Source organism: Anas platyrhynchos, chromosome 4, assembly GCF_047663525.1.
Source record: "Anas platyrhynchos isolate ZD024472 breed Pekin duck chromosome 4, IASCAAS_PekinDuck_T2T, whole genome shotgun sequence".
In the NCBI taxonomy this organism is placed as follows: domain Eukaryota; kingdom Metazoa; phylum Chordata; class Aves; order Anseriformes; family Anatidae; genus Anas; species Anas platyrhynchos.
Genome location: NC_092590.1, coordinates 15,876,973 through 15,897,332, shown reverse-complemented (window position 1 = coordinate 15,897,332; position 20,360 = coordinate 15,876,973). Strand labels below are relative to the sequence as shown.

Genomic DNA, 20,360 nt, shown 5'->3' with positions numbered 1-20,360 from the left:
TGGTGATTGCCCAGCTCTCCAATCTGCCCAGATCTCTCTGCAAGGCCTTTCCACCCTCAACAGAGTCAACAGCTCCTCCCAGTTTGGTATCATCAGCAAATTTGCTCAAAGCACCTTCTAGTCCTACATCCAAATTGTTTATATAAACACGGAAGAGAACTGGCCCTAAAATGGAGCCTTGGGGGACCCCAGTGGTGACCAGCCACCAGCTTGATGCGGCCCCATTTACCACAACCCTTAGAGCCCTGCAAACACATTCTTGTATTGAATGGCAAGTCCCACCAGGCTTTTAATGATGAATTCTCTATTCAGAGTAAATCTCCAGTGCTGCAAAGATATGTGAACTACCACGTTACTGTCTTTGTACCATGTTTCTGTCTTTATTTGTCATAGGTGGTACGTGCCCTTCTTAGTCCTTCTTTTGTGGCCAATGTACGTGTAGAACCCCTTCCGGTTATTCTTTGCATCCTTTGCCAAGTTTAGTTCTGTCAGTGCCTTGGCTTTCCATACCCCTCCCCTGTATGTCCAGACAGCATTTCTGTACTCTTCCCAGGGCCCATTTTCCTGTTTCCACTGTTAGTGCATCAAATCTTTGGGGGTGCTGCACCGTTTGGGAATAAAAACCAAACCTCCCATATGACAGGCAAGAATTCTATCACCGAACCACCAATGCCAGATAAAAAGTCTTGAAGAAGGCTATGAGAAGATGGCTCTCTGAGGAGGCTGGTTGAAGCAGAGAACGGCAGTAGCTCAAATTCAGACCCAGCAGCCAGAAACCACTGTTTTCAAGGCACAGAGCTCAGAGTACTGAAGGTTAAGTCCAGTCCAGATACAGAAATGCATCATAGAAATGTCCTGTGCTTATCACACCTGGCCTTTGGATCCAAGACAAAATGAGACACAGGATCCTGCAACATGAAGCCTTTCAATGTGGCAATTTGCAGAGCTTTGCTTGCCCTTGCTACATTTTTTGTTTGTGTCCTGATGAACTTCTTCCTATTCAAGCATGCTGAAGACAGGAAAATAAATAGCAAACTGGTGTTGTTATATATAGCACTGATTTCCCTGTGGGAAGCTGTCTGCAGATCATTACATTCATTTTATGTACCTGAACTGTAACTTGCACTTCCAAACCTTACTGCAAATGCACAGCCTTCTACCTACAATGTGTTTCTATTCAATTCATTTACCTCAGCAAGAACTTTTAAAGTTAGAATATTGCAGGAAAAGGTAAAATATTTTCAAGTTATTTTTTTTCATTGTGATATTAAAATTTGGTCACCAATGAAAGAATAAGGGCAAAAATGTATGAAAGAACAACTTTGTGAAGCTGCATAACAGGATTTGGAAAGAAAAAGCACTTCTTTGCCCTTTTCTTTCTTTGATTTAGCCACAGCATTGATATGACAAAGCAGAAGTTGCCCAAGTCGTCTCATTTTTTATGGAAGATGAAGACAAGAGCATATGCATTTAGTTCTCCCATAGGGCAAAAACAGAATCCTACCACAGTTAAAGATCATTTTGCCTTTACCTTCTGTGAAGTCATGATATCAGATACTCCTGCTGGAAGGTGTGTCAATAAAGAGGACAGTGGGAGACCAGCCCTCTGGGATACACACATAGCCTTTGCAGATGCTGTGTCAGGTTCTTGCCAGCCACAAGGCTGTCCCATTTGCCAGTATCCTTTCTTGCTTTGCATGGTTGCCCAGGACAAAGCAGAATTTAGGCATGATGTTCACAAAGCCTTGTAACCTTACCACAGGCTAGTGAACAATCTCAGCAAGCTAAAAATGGTCCACTAAAAATGTTGCTCTTAGCAGATATTATTTACCATTTTTCTGACAAGGTGAATCCAAAGTATAAATCAAACTTTGCAGCACAAATCTTGTTAGTTCCCATGTTAGTAAATCAGCTCACCTAAATAATCTTGAGCCTTTGACAATGATGCAGCCTTCTGGATTGAAAATTCAGCTCCAGTGTGTGCAGTGAAGTTGATCTACTGACATTTCAAAGGATTGAGATCCTATTTCTGATGGTTCAGTTTATACTCAACTGTAAACTACTTTCGGCAGTACTGAGCTGAATACAAACAGCTGATGTTCAGGTCTGGAGTCGAACAGTCTGTCTCGTCTAGCCTAAGTAGAGTAGGTTAGGGAAAGCACATCATTTGTACATGTTTTCCAACGGAAAATCACAAGCAAACACAGGAATACATGGAGACAAATAAAGCAGCACATAGAAAGAATGCTCCCAGGAACTGCTTTTTGTTTGTTTCAACTTTTCCATTTGGAAGGCAAATCTGATGTTTTCAGTCCATACCTTCAAGCTTATTCCCAAAATAAAAAGCTTGTGTTAGAGCTATGTGATTTCTGATTTTCACAGAAGGTCTGGTATTGTTTGGCAATAAATTGCATTTTATACAGATACAGTTACGAATCTGCTCAGATCTGACAGCCCTTAATTATTCAAGACACGAACTAATAAAATCTACATCTGGAAACAATGTCACTGATTTTGGCACTGGAAAATCTGACTTAATGTTAAACACATAGTTTTAAATGCAAAGCTTTGAGAGATATTAATACAACTGAATAGTCCTTTTACAGTAAATTTTAAAATACACTGCACATACCTTTTATTTAATAGCCACAATGTTTCACCACATTTCAGTGTGCTGCATTCTCTCCATAAATCTACCAGCTGAGTTTTCTTGTCCCAAAAATCTGATGCTTGCTCTTGTGTGATTCTTTCAGCATAGCCATGACAGGGAACAGTACTTTCCAGGATTCAGAACTTGGCTGTTTCCACGCTGCTTGACTGGGTTTTCTGATATATGATCAAGATCATATCTGCATCGCTTGCAAATATGCTTGTCAAGATGCTTACTCTTCAAATAGTCACGAGGAAAGGAAAACAAGGATTTTCTGTTACTGTCCTTTTCACATATAGCCAGGGACGTTTTGAAACTAATACAGAATTGCTTTAGTAAATAAATATTCAACTTTAGAAAATCTAAGCTACTGGATGAGCCAATAATTAATAGATTTGAGGGTTACTAGAACATTTGCTAATGGAAAAAGAAGCTCATTTTTAAATAAACGCTAAGGAAAGCCAGATACCAGCCTCAGCTCAGTCGTGTTCATAGCATGTGGAATAAAGTTTTCCAGACCATATGAATTCTGGGCAATTTTTTTAATTAAAATGATAGATGGCTGAAATACAGTCCTGGCATATTCACCAATGGCATTGCTGGAAGAACCGTCAACCACAGAAGATGCCTTCAGACTGAGGGTTTTGTGATGTTTGTTTTTTTTTCCATACTTAGACTGGTAAACAAGTCTAAAAAGTTTAGCAAATACCTTTCTGCCTCAGCTTAATTAGAGTGGCATTTTATAAGAGCTTGTTATTGTAAATCATCCATTGCTTTGATTAGAATCCATGTATATGGAATAAGGTGGAGTCAGTTCAAAAAGTATGGTGTTACGGACACACTAGGGTGTGCTTGGAAACCACGCTACCACCTGCCATACTGATTAGATCATCTACTGGTACGAAGAGCTTCAAAACTAACTTCCCAATAGTATCTGGTAGCACAGCACTATCAGCATTGCTGGCATGAAAGCAGAGAACAGATATTAAACAAAATGGAAACAGTCAAACCCTGGCAAGGTGTGCTGTGACCAGCCTGTTGAAACCCAGTGGGCTTTACTGCTGAATTCCACGCAACCCTGTCTGGAAAAATACTGCAGGAAGAGTGAAAGGATGGAGCTCTTTAAATGATGAAGTTTCAGTAGATAGCTTTCCTCTTGCTTATTGAATTTTCATTAAAACTCCTAAAAAGCTTTAAATATTTAAATAAGCACATCAGTGTTTCAAACCCAGAAACTGTTTTTCTCAGCAGGCTACTTATGGCAACACATGGTGTTTCTGAAGGTACACTGTACACCTATAAGATCTATTCATTCAATATAACTGCCTCTGTCAGTCCCCAAAACTTGGAAGGTGCAAACATAGTTTTAGAATGGCATCACTTCCATCCACAGGTAAGCTCTGCAATGTATTTCTTGGCCGTGTCCTGCAGCAGGCCTGCGGAGATGTTTTTTAACATACTGAGGTCCCAAGTCAAGCACTGCTTATTGATGAGTGGTTTGTGAAGTTGCTCTTTTTTTTTTCTTTTTAATTCATCTATTTTTACATTTATTCATCAAGCGGGAGGTAAAAGAGTCACACAATGGCACAGAATGAAGGAACAAAGTTGTTCACAGCAATTAGAGCAATTATATTAAAAATTAACAGCTTCTACCCTTAAGGACTGAAAGTAATCAGATCAAGTATGCTATTTGCACTGTACAAGTTCTATTTTGTTTGAATTTATACAGGGAATTTTGCTAGCAAAAACCACACAATAAAGGGTCAGAGGGCAGCCCTGGAGAAAATAAGAGAAAAAAATGCAAAAAATTTGGGTCTCTACTTATTTTCCTTCGGGCATGCTTTGCTCATATTTTCAAATTTATCCTTATAGATGTAGTTTAAGCAAAAACTATGATCTTAATATAAAGCTATGCATTGCCAGGGACTGGATTTTAAAGTAAATCTCACATATTGTAATGTAAAGCATAAAAAATCAATGTGTCAGAGGCAATATCTGATCTTGGTTCCGATGTGCAAAACACATACTCCTTGTAGCATTCAAGCACAAGTTCAATGGCATTCATGTTTCCCAGGAGAGAAAAATGAGGGCTCTGTCACATTTCATAGTCAGTTACTGTATTTGAGTGAGGGCATCAAGTTTAAAAGTACCTAAGTGGCTCCAACTAACAGTGACAGTATTATCTTTCTACTATAGTATCATATACCTGCTTACAAATGACATGATTTTAAGTAAGATTTGGCATTTTCACAGCCTTTCTTTCCCTCTTCTGGGAAAATGCTGACATTGAATCAAAACCAGACAAAATGCTGAAATTGAATCTGTGACATGGGTATTGTTGCAATATCAACAATGTGATGTCATCATCATGGTTTTGTGACTTCACTGCAAAGTCCAAAAGAAAGCAGGGGTGTGCCCTAAACATTTAAACATTAAAGGAATATTTGGACCTCAAATTTCTATTTTTTTTTTCTGGATTTTATTTTATTTTTAAAGAACAAAAATAAGGAGTTAAATCTTTATTTCATTAGCCAACCACTCTCTTTTCTCACTGCAGACAGCAATATCAGCTAATTATTTCACTGGAAAACATCTGCTAACCTTTTTGTGAATGGATATATTTTAATGGGTACTCCCTCTTTCCCATCTTAAATACAGGGTGTCAGATGAGTACTTCTGCATTCCTTGGATATTTTAACTAGCATCAATGAAAATATCACAAATGTTTACAAATGGTTTGTTTTTTAATTCCTTCTGAGATCCTTTTCTACCAAGTCCTGGAGCTACCTGAAGGTTCTTGACTGATCTAATTCCTCCCTGATTCTTCTGGTACCTTTCTCACTTGTTACCTGTTTTTCTCCTTCCCAGTCTGCATGCAGCAGAAGTAATCCTGCTTCCTCAATTTTCCCTGGTGAGCACAGATACAAGGAAGTCATTAAGATTCCTGGTTCTGTATGCTTGCTTGCCCTGTCTTTCGAAGCCTAGAGTGTTGCCCCAGCCAGGCTATTTTGTAGGACTGCAAAATCTTTTATTCATCTTCACAGCTTCTGCAGTCCTGGTTTCATTTTCACTAGTGGTTTTCCAAGGCTGTTTCTTGTATTCATTGATCAACACAAAGGTAGTGTTTCATCTACGAGGTTAGTGTCTTCATACACACTTTTTTTTATCAGTCCCTGTGTTTCCCCATTCAACCATGTCTATAGTTTACTACTTTTAGTAATTATTTATTCCTTAGTGTGTTTTGTTTTATTATTTTATTTTTCACAGAGGGCTTGAAAAGCTGTTTCTCAGTGCTCAGTTCTGCTTTCATCTGCCTTATTTTACCCAACAGCAGATTTTTATCAGTATAAACTTTTCTAAGATTTTAATGACTGAATTGGACACTGGTGTTTTCATTTGGGAAATGAAATGCCACTCTATTGCTAGCAAGCACAGGCCAACTTGTGAAATCCTGATGAAGTTAATCATTCGACTCCACTGGTGCCTGATCTGTAAAATCTGACCCTGATTCCTTCTTGCTGCTGCGTATCCACATTGAATTAAGTGGTTTCTGCAAATGAAAATGAATAAAATATGCTCATGATTAAACAGAGGCAGAGGATTGCTGATTCCTGTCCTCCTGCCACATCTTCTGTCCTAGTCAACAGCACTTCATGCTCAGAAGTGCCTCAGGCATCAGAAAGACCAGAGATCATTCTGGGTCTAATCACTGCCTCAGGTGGACAGCACTTCCCCCATAGGGGTTGATAAAGTTCATCATTAATCATATGAGGTGGTCTACAGGGTGCCTTGACTGTTGCAGTCATGGCCTGGCTGGTGCTATGTACATGTCAGGATTAGTTGTAGACAGCTTGTTGGGGCTCATGGGCTGGATCCTCAGCTGAACCAGGCAGGAATCACCTGGTGTCTTCACGCTCCCCAGTAGATGTTTGTTCCTGCTTACTCAGTGCTGTGTCTTTGCACAGGCTAGAGAAGCATTCAAACTACAGTTTGACCTCTCAGAGGGTTTAAAGAGAGGTGATCCTGGAGGAAGACAGAACCCCAAAATAGTTTCAATTCTGTATTACTCAAATAATGTCTATGATTTAATAGCCAGTCCCCAGGAGCAGATGCCACACTGCTGAGATAGGTACCAGAGATGAGGCCTCTGCATGTCTCAGAAGAGGAATTTCAACAGAGAATGTATACGGGGAACCCTTCAGCCATCCAATGCCAAATACTGGTGAGGGTGGACTGGCAGAAAATGTCTTTTTTAATTAGGTGCACCAGAGAAGGCAGGGCAAACCCACTCTTTGCTTAGGGTAAGTTGCTAGGCTCAGTCTTTTTCTGTAAAAGATGGGTGGAGGAGTTCACCATTTCTGTAATAACAGAGGTTAGAACTGCTGATAAAGGCATAAAGCAGAGGGTGGAGGAGGAGAACTCCCTGTGGTAAATTCCCTAACTACCTGGCATGAAACTGGAGTAACTGTGCTGCTGAAAATTTTCATTTAACAGAAGGGAATTCAAGTCTCAGGGACCAGAAAGAACAGGAGAGGGAAAAGACCTGGTGGCAAACAGGAACCCTGGCTGTTCTCATGGATTTATTTGCAAGTCTTATATGAGAGATCTACAAAAACAAACCCATGGACTCTTTCCTAATAGCTAATCATTACCAGCAAAAGCACAGCTGCCTGGGATCCCAAATTCCTCCTAGAGTGGAGGGAGAAAGTCAGCAGAAAACAAATTCACCAGATGTTCTTCTACTGGATTTCACAGTTAGTGCTCGTGCTTAAAGAAAGCTATTGTATGGGAGTGGTGAAAGACATGATTCAACACTTGTGATCAATTTAGAGGTTAATGAGCTCTTAATTGCAGATTGTGCTTTTTCTCTGCCCATTAAAGTAAGGTAAAATTCCTAAAGAAACAAAACAACAACAACAACAACAAATCAGCCATAATAAATTGTGACCCAAGAGTCCCTCTGATCTTAAATCCTCTCATTAATGGTTTGTTAGTTTTAAGACACATATCATTAGCGGCTCACTGCTGAGTGTAAGCTCTTTGGCTCTGGAGCAGTAGCCCAACTTCTGTTGTGTGAATCCGTGTACAAGTTTCAAGAGGACATTTATTTCAACCTCTGGCTACGACCTCACGCAAGCTCACTGATCTCTTGCTTGCTCCTGTCACCACAAGGCACATCTAATTCCTTCCCTAACTTGGCAACAAAACACCCTAATACAAAGAAATCTCAGAAGAGCAAGCTGCAGTGCGCACACTGCAAACAAGTAGGATATACAGCAAACATACGCATTGAGCTCATTCCTTGCACGATGGCTCATTTCTGCAGTCATGCCAGGCATCCACTTTGGAAAGTGTTTAAAAATGGTAACTTCAATCTGTAGCTGTAGACATAAGCAAGCCATACGCTTACCCTGTGTGAATAATCTGGACTAGGAACTGGAATTTTTTTTCAATTAGATGGACTCAAAATTTTTTTAGCTTCTGGGCAGCTCTTTTTTGATTTACTCTGAATCCACAGACAAACTGATCTGCGAATAGCCATTGATTTTGCAGAGGGATTTGATTTGAGGAATTATGGCATAGATTCATCATACGAATGACAGATAGATTTTCACACTTTGGGTTTTATTAATGGCATGTTCTTTGCTTGTTAACATTCAAAGGAGATCAGTCACTAGGTATTCTGCTGCTAGAGTTTTCTGGAGCAAGGTCGGCATATATGGAGACAGGAGTACGTGTCAGCTTGTACCAGCCTCAGAGAAACACAATGCCTTTACTGTCTGGGAATAATCAGAAACGGGTCTAAATTTCAGCCAGTACAAGAATATCACCGATCTCTTGTCAAATTCTGCATGGACTGAAATGCATTATTATCAGTGTGATTTTGTTCACAATGCCTTGATTATCCCCCATTCCCAATTAATGGAAGAAAACATAAAATTTTGTACAAAGCTGTTCAGGGAATATACATTTATCAAGCACTCCTGATAATCAATACTGTGCTCTGGTTACTAACCCCTGCTGCTTTTCTCCATTGATAGGCTACCCAAACGAACTCTCCAATCTTAAAAGCCTTGGGCCCTACTTATTCTCTGGAAAAATCAGCTACCACTTCCTCAAGCATGCATCATTTAACTCCTTGAACCTGTGCCAAAGTAATCAGTACTATATAGGAAAATTGTATTAATGTTAAGTAACCCTTTTATACAGCCCATGCCGTGCATTTTCTTTTCAACATTTTTGGCATTCAATGTTGTAGTTTAAAAACTTTCATTCACAATTAGATTAGCTGACTGAATAAGCTCTATGAAGGCTCTGTCCAGCTGCAGAGAAGAATTGAACACTTAAGTTCTGCAAGACTGTTTTGTGTAAGATCACCGAAATAACTATGTAGTATTTTTCAATTCTGTTCATTTTGGGCAAAACTGTGTGATAAGAAGACAAAGTTTTACTTCAGTGACCCAGCCAGCCCCATGCCTGGGAGACGTCAAAGCACTGGAATGGTTAGTTTGCTGTTTGTCAGGCACTTCAGAGCATGGATCCAGCTTATTAGCTTCAGCCTCCAGACAATTCCCAAGAGCACAGAAGGCACAGGACACTGAGAGAATGGCATAACGAATGTAAGAGACTGATGAATGTGTTGTCCTGGCTTTAGTGTTAGCAAGTTTCTTAGCAACAGAAATAATTCAGATGATCACATTCCTAATTTGGAAAGGCTGAAATATTTAGCTGCCCAAAGGATACTTAAAATATAATAGAATTTTTATTTTATTTTATTTATTTTATTTTATTTTATTTTATTTTATTTTATTTTATTTTATTTTATTTTATTATTTTATATTTTTGGCAGGAGATAAGAAGAACAGGATTATCAAAGACTGGGCTAGTTGATCTGCACAGTGTTCTCTTATGTGTGTCATTGGTTTCCCTTCTGGACTTTTGGGGAAAAAAAGGCAGCACTTTTCCCATCAAACCACTCATTCTTACTAAGGTTGATATTTTTTCCTTTCCTGATGATTCTCTTTGAGCTACCAGTTTTCTTCTGGCCTTACTTTGGAATTGCATGTATATTTTTTGAGCACAAAGCTGGAAACAATATACTGGTACACACAGAAAAATGGACATTCAAAGTGGGTGTTCTTTTATTCCTTAGGAGTTTTGCTGTATCTCAGAATTTGTTCTGAAGTTAATGCTATTGCATATTATATACTTCACAGGTTGCCTAGATGATCTTTAAGGTCCCTTCCAACTCAAACCATTCTATGCTCCTTGTGGGGTTAAGAGGAGAAGACAGGGGGACCTACCTGAAGGCCTGTACTCTAGACACCACCATCACAGGTGGAGCATGAAATGTCACTGCACAGTCAATGGGACTATGCCCCAGTGCTGGTACATGGCCTGCTAGGGGAAAATTTGAATTGGTTGAAAGGGATCTTTCTGGAAGGAGCTCCTTTCACCAAAAGTGAAAAGTGCTCATTAAGCAGGGCAAATAGAAAGTGCAAATATTCCACCTTCAGGCTCCATGAATTTCCCTGAACTATCTATCACTCATCATGTGACATCCATAATTTTTAAAATTGATTTTTCCTACCTTCACATAGTGCCGAACAAGATGTTTACTACGCATATTTCTCTTTAGAGATGTACGTATTTACAATTGTGTGCAACTGGTTTAACAGCTGGTTTCAGAAAGAGGTGGGGATAAGTATATAACTTTTCATTATTCTAATGTATGTTGGCAAATAAAATTGCCATAGCAAAAACTGTCTTTGACTAGAGTCATGTGCCTAAAGCCTTGGGAATATATAGGAAGACAGTAAAAATGTAGATCATACCTGTTTGATTAGAGGCCAACTCCCAAGCCTCATGTCAGCCTCGCAAATACATCGTTGTGTAGCTGCACTGCAGGACTTGGGATGTGCTGAGCATGACGTGCAATTCAGTTTATAAGTTCCCACCTGGCTTTTGTCCAAATGATACTTTAATTCAACTGTAAGTGGAAAACATTCAATTAGATGAATATAGATCTTAATAAACTGCCTGCTTCACATCACCACTTGGAAAAAATGTATGCTAAATACTAGTTGAAAAATGCAGTTTCACATGTGAGCACTTAAAAGATAGTCTATTTGTCCTGCGGTGAGGAAGGGCTGGTTAACCTGCTTATCTGAGACTCAGCTACAATTGTAAAAGACACATGTTAACAAGCTGAGACTGGGATGACTATCTTCATTTTCCCAAATCAGCCCTTGCCCTTTCTATTGGTGAAGATCAGGAATAGAAAGCACAAAGCTGCGGCAGACGATCTTTGTTACCAACCTCAAGGTGCACAGCTGAGGGTCAAAGTCTCACACTGTTCCAAAGCCTGGGCTTTCTCTAAATTCTGCGTGGGTGGAGGGCATCACCCAAATATCCGTAAATAGAAATGCCTCTGTCAGTCCAATGTAGTCTGCAAGGACTGTGGGCTAAGCAAATGCTTTATCTTTTTGTCAAGTGTCATGTGTTTAAAATTACATCAGCACGTGATTTATTCAACAAGAGAGAGGGGAGGGAAATAATAATAGTAGCAGTAGCAGCAGTAATAGAAATGCATCCCTCCTTCTCCACAAAGGCATAATGACCTTTATGAACCTGGTTTCTTACTGCCTTTATTACATGAGAGAAAATAGACGCTGGAATGTGTTTTCATATCTTATTTTGAAAGACAAAATTATTCTTAATGGAAGTGAAGATTAATTATAAGGAGCAACCTAAAATATTACAGATCACAGGTCAGCTCTCTTCTCCCTCCTCAAATAACAAGATTGACTTAAAGGACACGAGTATTGTTGCTTTCTTCCCTGAATAGATGTTGCATTCTTATTTGTCCTCTCCACATCAGGGGAGAACCATCTACTCAAAACCTCTCAGTAAATGTAAGGAGCTGCCTTACTTGTTCCTGATTTCTATGATATTTTGCTTCACAGCTGAAGGGGAGGCAGGAAGTGGCCTGTATCTAAACTGGTCTGACTGTGTACCACTTCCAAAAAACAAGGTAAGAATTGTGCCTTTCTGAACCTGATGTCCACAGGGAGCTGTACAACAGAGCACTTAGCTAAACACTCAGCTCAGAATGATTGTGGAAAACCAATTGCCTGTAATACTGGATTTCAGAAAGGTGCTCACTGACCAGACCACATGGAAAAAGAGCAGACAACAGAAAGCTCCCAATACTACCCATAGCAAGCTAAAATGCAGTGTTACTGGTCTTCCCCTGAAAAGGGGACGTTGGAAGAAAATGGCATTCTGAAATCACTTTGCAGAATAGGTGGCAGGCTCAGCTTTGCAAATCTACCTGTACACTGACAGCAGTTTCAAAGTATTATTCTCTTCCATTTTTGGTCTGCCAGCCACAGAAGCTGCTTTATATGCTTTTAGGTACAGCATGTCACTCATTTGTCATCTCCAAAAATGTCTCCATGTCTGAGTTTTATTCTCTCTCTTTTCTCAGCAAACAAACAAACAAACAAAACATATTTTTGTGGACACCTGGGTTGTTTATTCCTTCAGCAGACTAAGAGTGAAGGATTTGTATGTTTTGTTTTGTTTTGTTTTGTTTTATTTTATTTTAACTGGTTTGTGTCATCAGTTCTCCCTAAATGGAAGTATTAGAGAAAATGCCATTAAACAGGAGAGTTACAGTCATGTTTTTCAGGAGCTTCTTCAAATGCTTTAGGTGGCTGCTTTTGTAGTCATTTTACTTCCAGATTGTACCAATAGACTGAAATATTCCCCTCTGAAATTTGAAGTAGGTGGGTTTGTTGACAAAAGGCATGACAAAGTTACAGGATTTCTTTATTTTCAATAATAAAAACAGCAAGTCAGACTGAACTTACATTTCAGCTTCTGGCCTCAGCTTCTCCTTTTTTGATTGCCTGCCTTGATTGGACTGCCCAGACCCACAGTCTTCATGCCAACCTGCTTAACCTAGGGACAGAAGAAGCCACAGCAATGACAGACTGACAATGCCTTTATCTTATATTGTTACAAGCTTCTTTGCAGCTCTGCCAAACTTCTATAGATGCAAGCAGAAAACTCAGGCACACATGGGAATATGACAGTATAATATTAAGCGTCTGAACTGTAGATTATTCAAATAATTAACTCAACCATCTACTTGGTGATCTACCTTAAATGATTAAATCTCTGGAGATACATGCTGAATCAGATTTAAAATGACTGATATGCTTAATTACAATAATTGCAAGCAGAGCACATATGAAGCATTTTATTACAGACTTTTGTGGACTATGTCTGGCTTAATTGATAAACTAATTAACCAGCAGAAGGCGGCTTTGGTGAATTTATGTAAATGACAATAGGCTGGAAGGGTTTTAAGGTTTGCATCCTCTGGCTTTGCCATTGGGGCTTTCTGAGGGTATTGATGAGATTTACTCTATATACTGCCTAAGGAAAATTAAAGCAAGAAGGCAGGAGGGTGTTCTTTATGCATTCATATGCCCAAACTTACAGTGGCTCTAGTACTATTACCAGCTTCTGGCACCCGATTTCTCTGCACATCTGCAGAAGCAACCTTTTGCTCATAAAACTGTCTGCCAAAACAATATGCATGACAGAACAAACCTGCTGAGACCATGTAGCTGTTGAGACTCAAGAGACTTATGTGGTCAAATGAAAAAAATGTAGCCAAACTGGGGGCTTGCACTTTCCAGAATCCCTTATGATTACAGGAGAAGATCTGAGGATCTTCTGCAGAGTGCTTTGCTAGAACCGCTTGCTATGATCTGGGTGTCCAGCTCCAACAGATCTTCCTGGAAATCCCAACCATGATTGTCAATGAAAGAGTAGAAAATACCATCATACGCCAGTAGATAAGTTTCACAACATAAATATCAATTCATCAGAGATTAAAAAAAAAAAAAGGTTTACAAAAATGCAAGAGACGCATTTGTATCAGGGACATAAACACTTTTCATGTCATGCTCTCCATATGGGATCCTGATGATGATCAATTTATGTCTTTAAATCACAAATTTTGCTGAAAGACTGGGGAAGAGATACTAATATTTTCAGAACAATTGAGTACAAGATTTTTATATCATCCAGCATATATCTCCTTTATCCGTAAGCAGTTTATTTATCAAGAATTAATAAGCTCAGTATACTGAAGTGCTCAAATTCAAAAAAATAATAGAAATGAATAGAACCTGGAATGTGACAGAAACTGTGAGGGATTCATGCTCTTAATGTTGTGATTCTTGGCTGTATGATGTGGATGATAAATTGACTAATTATGTTACAATATGTATTGCCAACATCTGCAAAATTAATCAGTTTGAAATTAGAATATTCCATTTCATGTATTTTCCTTTCTATGTATGAATGTATGTATGTATTTTTTTATTTATTTCAGTAGAGCCTTAAAATATATATATGAAGATTATTTTAATGTATTTAATTAAGTTCTCAAACCCATATAAGGTTTTTGTTGTTGTTGTTGTCTTTTTCTTTTTCTCTTTCTCTTTCTTTTTCTTTCTCTTTCCCTTTCTCTTTCTATTTTTCTTTTTTCTTTTTCTTTTTCTTTCTCTTTTTCTTTTTCTCTTCTTGAAAGAAAGAAGAAAGGGCAATTTCTATTCTGGAGCTACAACAACGGATCACACTGCATTCTCCTACACAACAAAATAAATAGCATACAGCACTAGTCTGAAATGAGATAAATAATCTAGAGCTCGAAGGTCAACAGCATGCCTGTGGGAGAGAAAAATGTATGTTAGAAACACCCTTCAAGGTATTTGTGTATATGTATGTTCTGGGAGATCTGGTTACGGATGGTATTCCCCAGTAATTCCTAGAACAGGGAACAATGATGAGTTGTGCCTCTCTAGATGGTTGTAATTAATAATGCAATTGCAACTGCAGAAACAACTGCAAAAGGTATGCAGAGAGTGATAAATGTGGAGTTATTAGAACGCATGCACCACAGCCATCTGTGAGCGGTGATATGAGGTAGGAGGAGGCTGGGGGAGGAAAGGGACAGAGAGGAAATCAGTGCAATGAATGTCTCCAGCCTGCACGTGTGAGAGAACCCTGCTCAGTAAACCATTTCCCCTACTAAAGAGCTGGCAGTGAATAAACTCGACTGTGGGGATTGATCAGCCTTTTGTCCTCAGACAAAGGAATTGCTACGTTTTAAGCCTGTCTGTAAACATCTTAAAATGATTGACATTACTATTAGCATATTTGACTTCCGTTTGTGATTTGATGGGTTTTGAAAGTCTATTATATCCTATTTGCAACATGAAAACGGTGGAAACAAATGGACAGAAAAGAACAGAGGGTGAAAAAAGGCAAGGAGGAGAACAAAATAGAAAGTGTTAATTTGGGCAGATATAAACCAAACTTTTAAAAACCAAAAATCCAACATAGAAGCAATGAAGTGCTTTTGCAAGATGCTGGCCAGCATCAAAGTAAATAAGCTATCCTAGAGCTTCAGATTGCTGAGTTTTTCTGTTTTGAGTTATGAACAGCACTCCCAGCTTAGAAGCTGAAATCTCTACATTAGAAAACATTGAAATGCTTTGATATTACAGTCTACAGTTTTTCCTCAAAAAAAAAAAAAAAAAAAGTAAGCTTCAGCCCAAAAATTCATGAAATCACATTTTTGAGCTTACTATCTTCTGAAAAGAATTTGCCCAGCTGTATTTTCAGACTTCAATGATAAAGCATGCCTCCTTCAAGTCTCAATGCATGTTTTCTGAATTGATGCCTTTACCATTACCACAGCATTGCACTGGCAGCAAGTTTCAGACATCTTCCACACTTGTAATCCAGAAGACACTTCATGTTGTAATGACAGTTTCTAGGGATAGCAATTCTAGAGACATTTATCCATCTCTGATCTGCACATCTAGTTTTTCCAATGGAGGTTTGGATCTCTGTTAATTGAATTGAGTTTACTGAAAAATGGCCTAGTTTTTATTGCCTTCTGCAAGGCTTACAAATAGTCCATATATTTCCCAATGACTGCAATATGGAGAAACACTGAACTATGCAGAACAAGAAGTCTGTACTTGACTGACTGGGCTAAGTCACATTTACATTTAAGCCCATCACGTGGGAACTGTTGAAGTGGAGCCCTAATCTGTCTTTTCCAACGTATATTATGCCACCTTTAGCATGAAAGAGATAAGATCAATATTGGCTTTCACAGCTTTCCTATGCACAGTGAGTGTGATCAGGTTCTGGCAAGTTATACAGAATGTGGAGGTAGCAGCAAACATACAGGCAGCAAATCTCAGTGGACAAGACTGTTGAAGCCTGACCTCTTTACCGAAATTGACTGGAATAGATTAAATATTTCAAAACAAAGTACTACAAAGAATCTCACCCAGTGTGTTCCACCAGAAAAATAAGAGTTGAATATCTCCCTATTGCATAAGTTCAGCCCTAGGAATCTGAAAAATGTAGTAGGTGCTGACACTTTGTGCTTCTGAACTGTGGTTGTGTTTTAAAATATATATATGTAATTGCTCTTTGCTTTGGCTCCACCTCTGTGCTCTAAGGTAACATTAGAACCTGCTAACTGTTTCAGAACCTGTCCTTATTCTTTCATTACCTTAGAAGAATGTCTTTATTTTTAAATTGTGTATGGATGAAATTGTATACTCTTGATTTTTGCTAATACTCTATACCTGCATTTTATCTCTTAATTACAGCAAATAGAAAATCTAGACAAGCATGAATACAATAAGAGAATGTCTCTTAACAGCAACTAATTAAACCACAAAACAAGACATGCTATTTAAGGGATAATGTTCATGGCACTTAAACACATCAAGCAATAAACTGTGTTTGTAGTTGATTAAATGTCAGAGTGAATGTGAAGCATTAGATAATTGCAAAAATCAGTTTCCTGCAGGTATGCTAATAATATGAATAGGTGGAGCTTCACAATAGATGAAGTATGGATGGAAACATCCTGGAATTACAAGGTGGAGGAAAGGTTTGATCCAGAACCAGTGGTCTACTGCTGAACTGTGGACAAGTATCAGACGAGAAAGCAGTGCTGTGCACACTTGAGACAGCACTCCTCTGATCCTGCATTGTGCTAGTCCTTTTGCAAAGTGAGAAATGGGTTGATTTCAGCCCTGTTTGGATGTTTTTGTTTTCTGAGAAATTCAAGGGGATATTCCTGACATTTTCCAAAAAAGTAAGGACATGAAAAACATTGTGGCAGAGTGTAGACAGGTCAAGGTAATAGCTCCACACTTTCTCAATTTCTTCTCATGGTTATGGTTTAATAAGTTAAGATCTGAGTCTTTCCCTATCTCAGTCTCTAGTGTTACTTAAACAATTCACCAAAAAAAAAAAAAAATTAATTGTAAGGTTAAATAAATAAATAAATAAATAAATAAATAAAACAAAAAACACTTTATTGCATGTAGCATTAGTTTACAATGCCCTGTAGGATATGTATTCTTAAGCAGAATTATTTCTTGTAAAGGATCATGTATGGAAAGAAGAAATTTCATCTACTTTTCTGTTGTGGATCTATAAACAGTACTTCTCACTGATTATTAATACACTTGCTGCCCTTTCTTGAGTCACTGGTCTCAAGTATCAGTGTATAAATATTAATGAAAGCTTTCTGTTTGGTGATACGTGTAAGCTGCTTGATCACATTGGTGCATATTTTCTGGACCCAAACTTATTTGCTCACAGTTGAAACTATGCACACTGTTGAATTGCAGATAAGTTTCAGACTCATTTTAGAGTATCTGTTATACAGCTTCTGGCCCACAATTGGCTATAATCCCTCTCCTGTCATCACGTAACTCTATAAAGTGTCTTGAAACAGGAGAGATCTGGCTAACAACATCTCAGTGCCATATAATTATCAGACGGTAACTGCCCACACTGATTACCAGTCAAATTAAACAGGAGTTTAAAGATGGATTTGTGTATGTATGTGTGGGTGGTGCTTGTGGCTCATCTGTGCCCAGTCTCTTTGGCAGTAGGAAACACAGGTACTGTATTTCCTCAAGCAAGAACACTAACTGAGAATTCCTAGCTAGAGCACAGAAAAAGAAAATAGGCTTCAGTCCAAACTGTTTTAAGAGGAAGAAAAAAAAATATATTTCCTAACTTGGCTTGTTTAACATCAAGGGGAACTATTGCCACGGAAGGGTCTGTGCTGAAAGTTAATGCATTCATGCAACTTGTTCTGTTTTCCTTATGCTACCTCTTGGCCAAGCGAGGGTTCATTTCTGGGCTTGTAACAGATCAATATACATTTCTGGAGAGAAAGTGAGGTCACAGAGCCCAGTCTGGTTGCTTTTGCTCACAGAACAGGCAGGTGCTCTAACTACAGACTGGATGAGAGCAAGAGGATGTAGTCACCAAGTCAGGGAGTAAAAACAACAGCTGCCTCACCATTTAGCCCCTTAAAGATCTCCAGCTATGCAATACATTGCATTAAAGAAGGAATCATAAAAGAGCCTTAACTATCTTTGTAGCTGTGGTCCTCACAAGTGTGGTTGACTATACATTTCAGTTATCTCTCTGATACATTACACAGATTTTTAACTGGGACTTCTACCCATATTTGACCAGGTTGCCACATCTATCAGGTTTAATAGGAACATTATCTACGATGGCATTAATCCTCCACTTAATTTTTTAAATAAATGAACCTAAATACAAGTTCAATTCTTCTAATCATGCAATTTACATTAAGGTGATCTGTGAACAGATGTGGAAGACAGAATCATGACAGTGCATCAATCCTTTTGCAAGGGGATTATTTTACCATTTCTGTTATTACCTAGATCATCATCTGAGAGGCAAACCAACTTCACTCCAAAGCACAACTGTAGTAGGCATTTCCATTTCCAGACTTTTGATAGAAGAGAATGAAAGCATGTGGAAGCCTTAAAAAGGAACAGTTAGAGTCTGGCAATCTCTACCTGTAAATATTGTAATTTTCTGTGAGCATTTTTCAACAGGAAACTCAAAAGCCTATTTTTAAAGAATGGTGATGACTTTAGAGATCTAGCAAATCTGGATGCTTTTGCAAGTAGGCATTTTGGATGTTGGGGCTTCAGGTTTTCCCCTATTAAATCTTGGTCTTATTAATAAATGGTATGGGCATGGACAAGAAGAACAGAAGTTGAAGGAATATTTCAGCAATGGTCAAGAAGTCTTGGACTTCGCCAGGCAGAGTTAAAAAAGAAAAAAAAAGTTACAGGATTTTGTGGGGGATCAAGATCACTGTCAGTGTTACTACAAAATCAAAGGTCATTTTGGTTGGAAAGATAAGGTGTGCATTTAACAGGTTTGACTTGCCTCAATGTGGCTGGGGACAGAGATGTTGTACACATGACTGTTCTAGTGAATTCTAGATGAATACTAAAGAAATCCAGCTAGTACAATGCAATTAAATATCATATTGGCAAAATAGGGAAAAAAGAAAAAAATAATTGAGGCTATTTTATTACCATTAAAAGTGGGTGTATACATGTTAAATGGTTATAGCCATCACACCTCAATCCAAGGTATATGATAGCCATCTTTCCAAACCAAAAAGGAAAAATAAAAAATAAAAAATAAAAAGAATGGCAGGGGGTATTTATCTGATCTTTGGTGTACTATTTCTCATAGAAAGACTACCTGGCCTTTTTCTGAATAGGTACTTCAGCTTTACATTCTGTACAATATTAGATGAAGGCATCACAGCTCAAGGGAAAACTGTCATTCAAGAGTCACTGCCTCTTTTAACTCAATGTTACAGCAGTGGTATCATCAGATATGGGGTCAGATTTCTCAAATGATATGAGAAGAAATTCCTGTCATTACCAATTATACAACGTTATAAAGTTATACCATTTTCTCTTATCCAGCGGTCAAAAGCTTGGAATGCTACTTCAAGTTATGAATTTAGCACTTTTGTTTTTTATATTTTAGAACTTCTGCTGGCATAACTTGGTTTATAGCCCTATTAGTTTGAGTTGCTAAAGTGTTACACAAAATAGCAGTAGTGTTCAGACAGATTTTGGAGGTGCAGAGCCATACATTTTGATGGCATTTTATTTGATGAAAGTAAATAGTGTCATTTTCCACTTTATGAACTCCATTTGACATACACTCTGATCTTAAAAATTTATTGCATTTGGAGAATGGAGAAGATGGGCTGTTCAAATTCTCCATGACCAATAATTTATCAAATCTGTCTGCCATTTTTTCTTCACTTACAAAAGACTCTTCTGCTAATGTCCTCCAGTATTTAAAGCTAATGGGCTCTATTTGGGGTATTCTATTATCTAGAATATGTGACAAATATTAAGCATTAAAGATGTCTGCTGAAAGGGCAACATGATTTATTATTAATCAAAAGAATAAATCAGGTTTCTTTCCTCTTTGGCAATCCTTGTCTATTTAAAATGGTTGCTAATATTCCATTTCTCATATCTCATTGCTAGTGAAGCTACAAATATTTCTGTTCCTATGGGGTTTTAAAAAGTTTTCACCAATTCAACATCTATGTCCCTACAAAAGGGACATCTACAATTTTTGGTTCTGGACTGAGAAGTGCAGGACAATAGCTGAATACTAGACATCAGTATTAAAATTGCATTTTTTTGAGAATATATTTGTGTTCCAAAAAAAAACCCATCATTGCTACTAAAAAGACTTTTTGTTGGGTAAGCCTTAC

The 20,360-nt window shown here is 38.2% G+C and overlaps 1 long non-coding RNA gene across 1 annotated transcript in view; it reads right to left on the bottom strand.

The window, feature by feature from the left end:
* Positions 1–20,360, bottom strand: part of LOC140002418 (uncharacterized) — a 200,588-nt gene that overhangs the window by 13,152 nt on the left and 167,076 nt on the right. Inside the window, exons 5-8 of the long non-coding RNA XR_011808888.1 lie at positions 12,526–12,616; positions 10,486–10,640; positions 2,633–2,887; positions 1,918–2,135 (exon numbers count right to left, since the gene is read on the bottom strand). This is a non-coding gene — a long non-coding RNA (uncharacterized lncRNA). The remainder of the gene's footprint in view (positions 1–1,917; positions 2,136–2,632; positions 2,888–10,485; positions 10,641–12,525; positions 12,617–20,360) is intronic.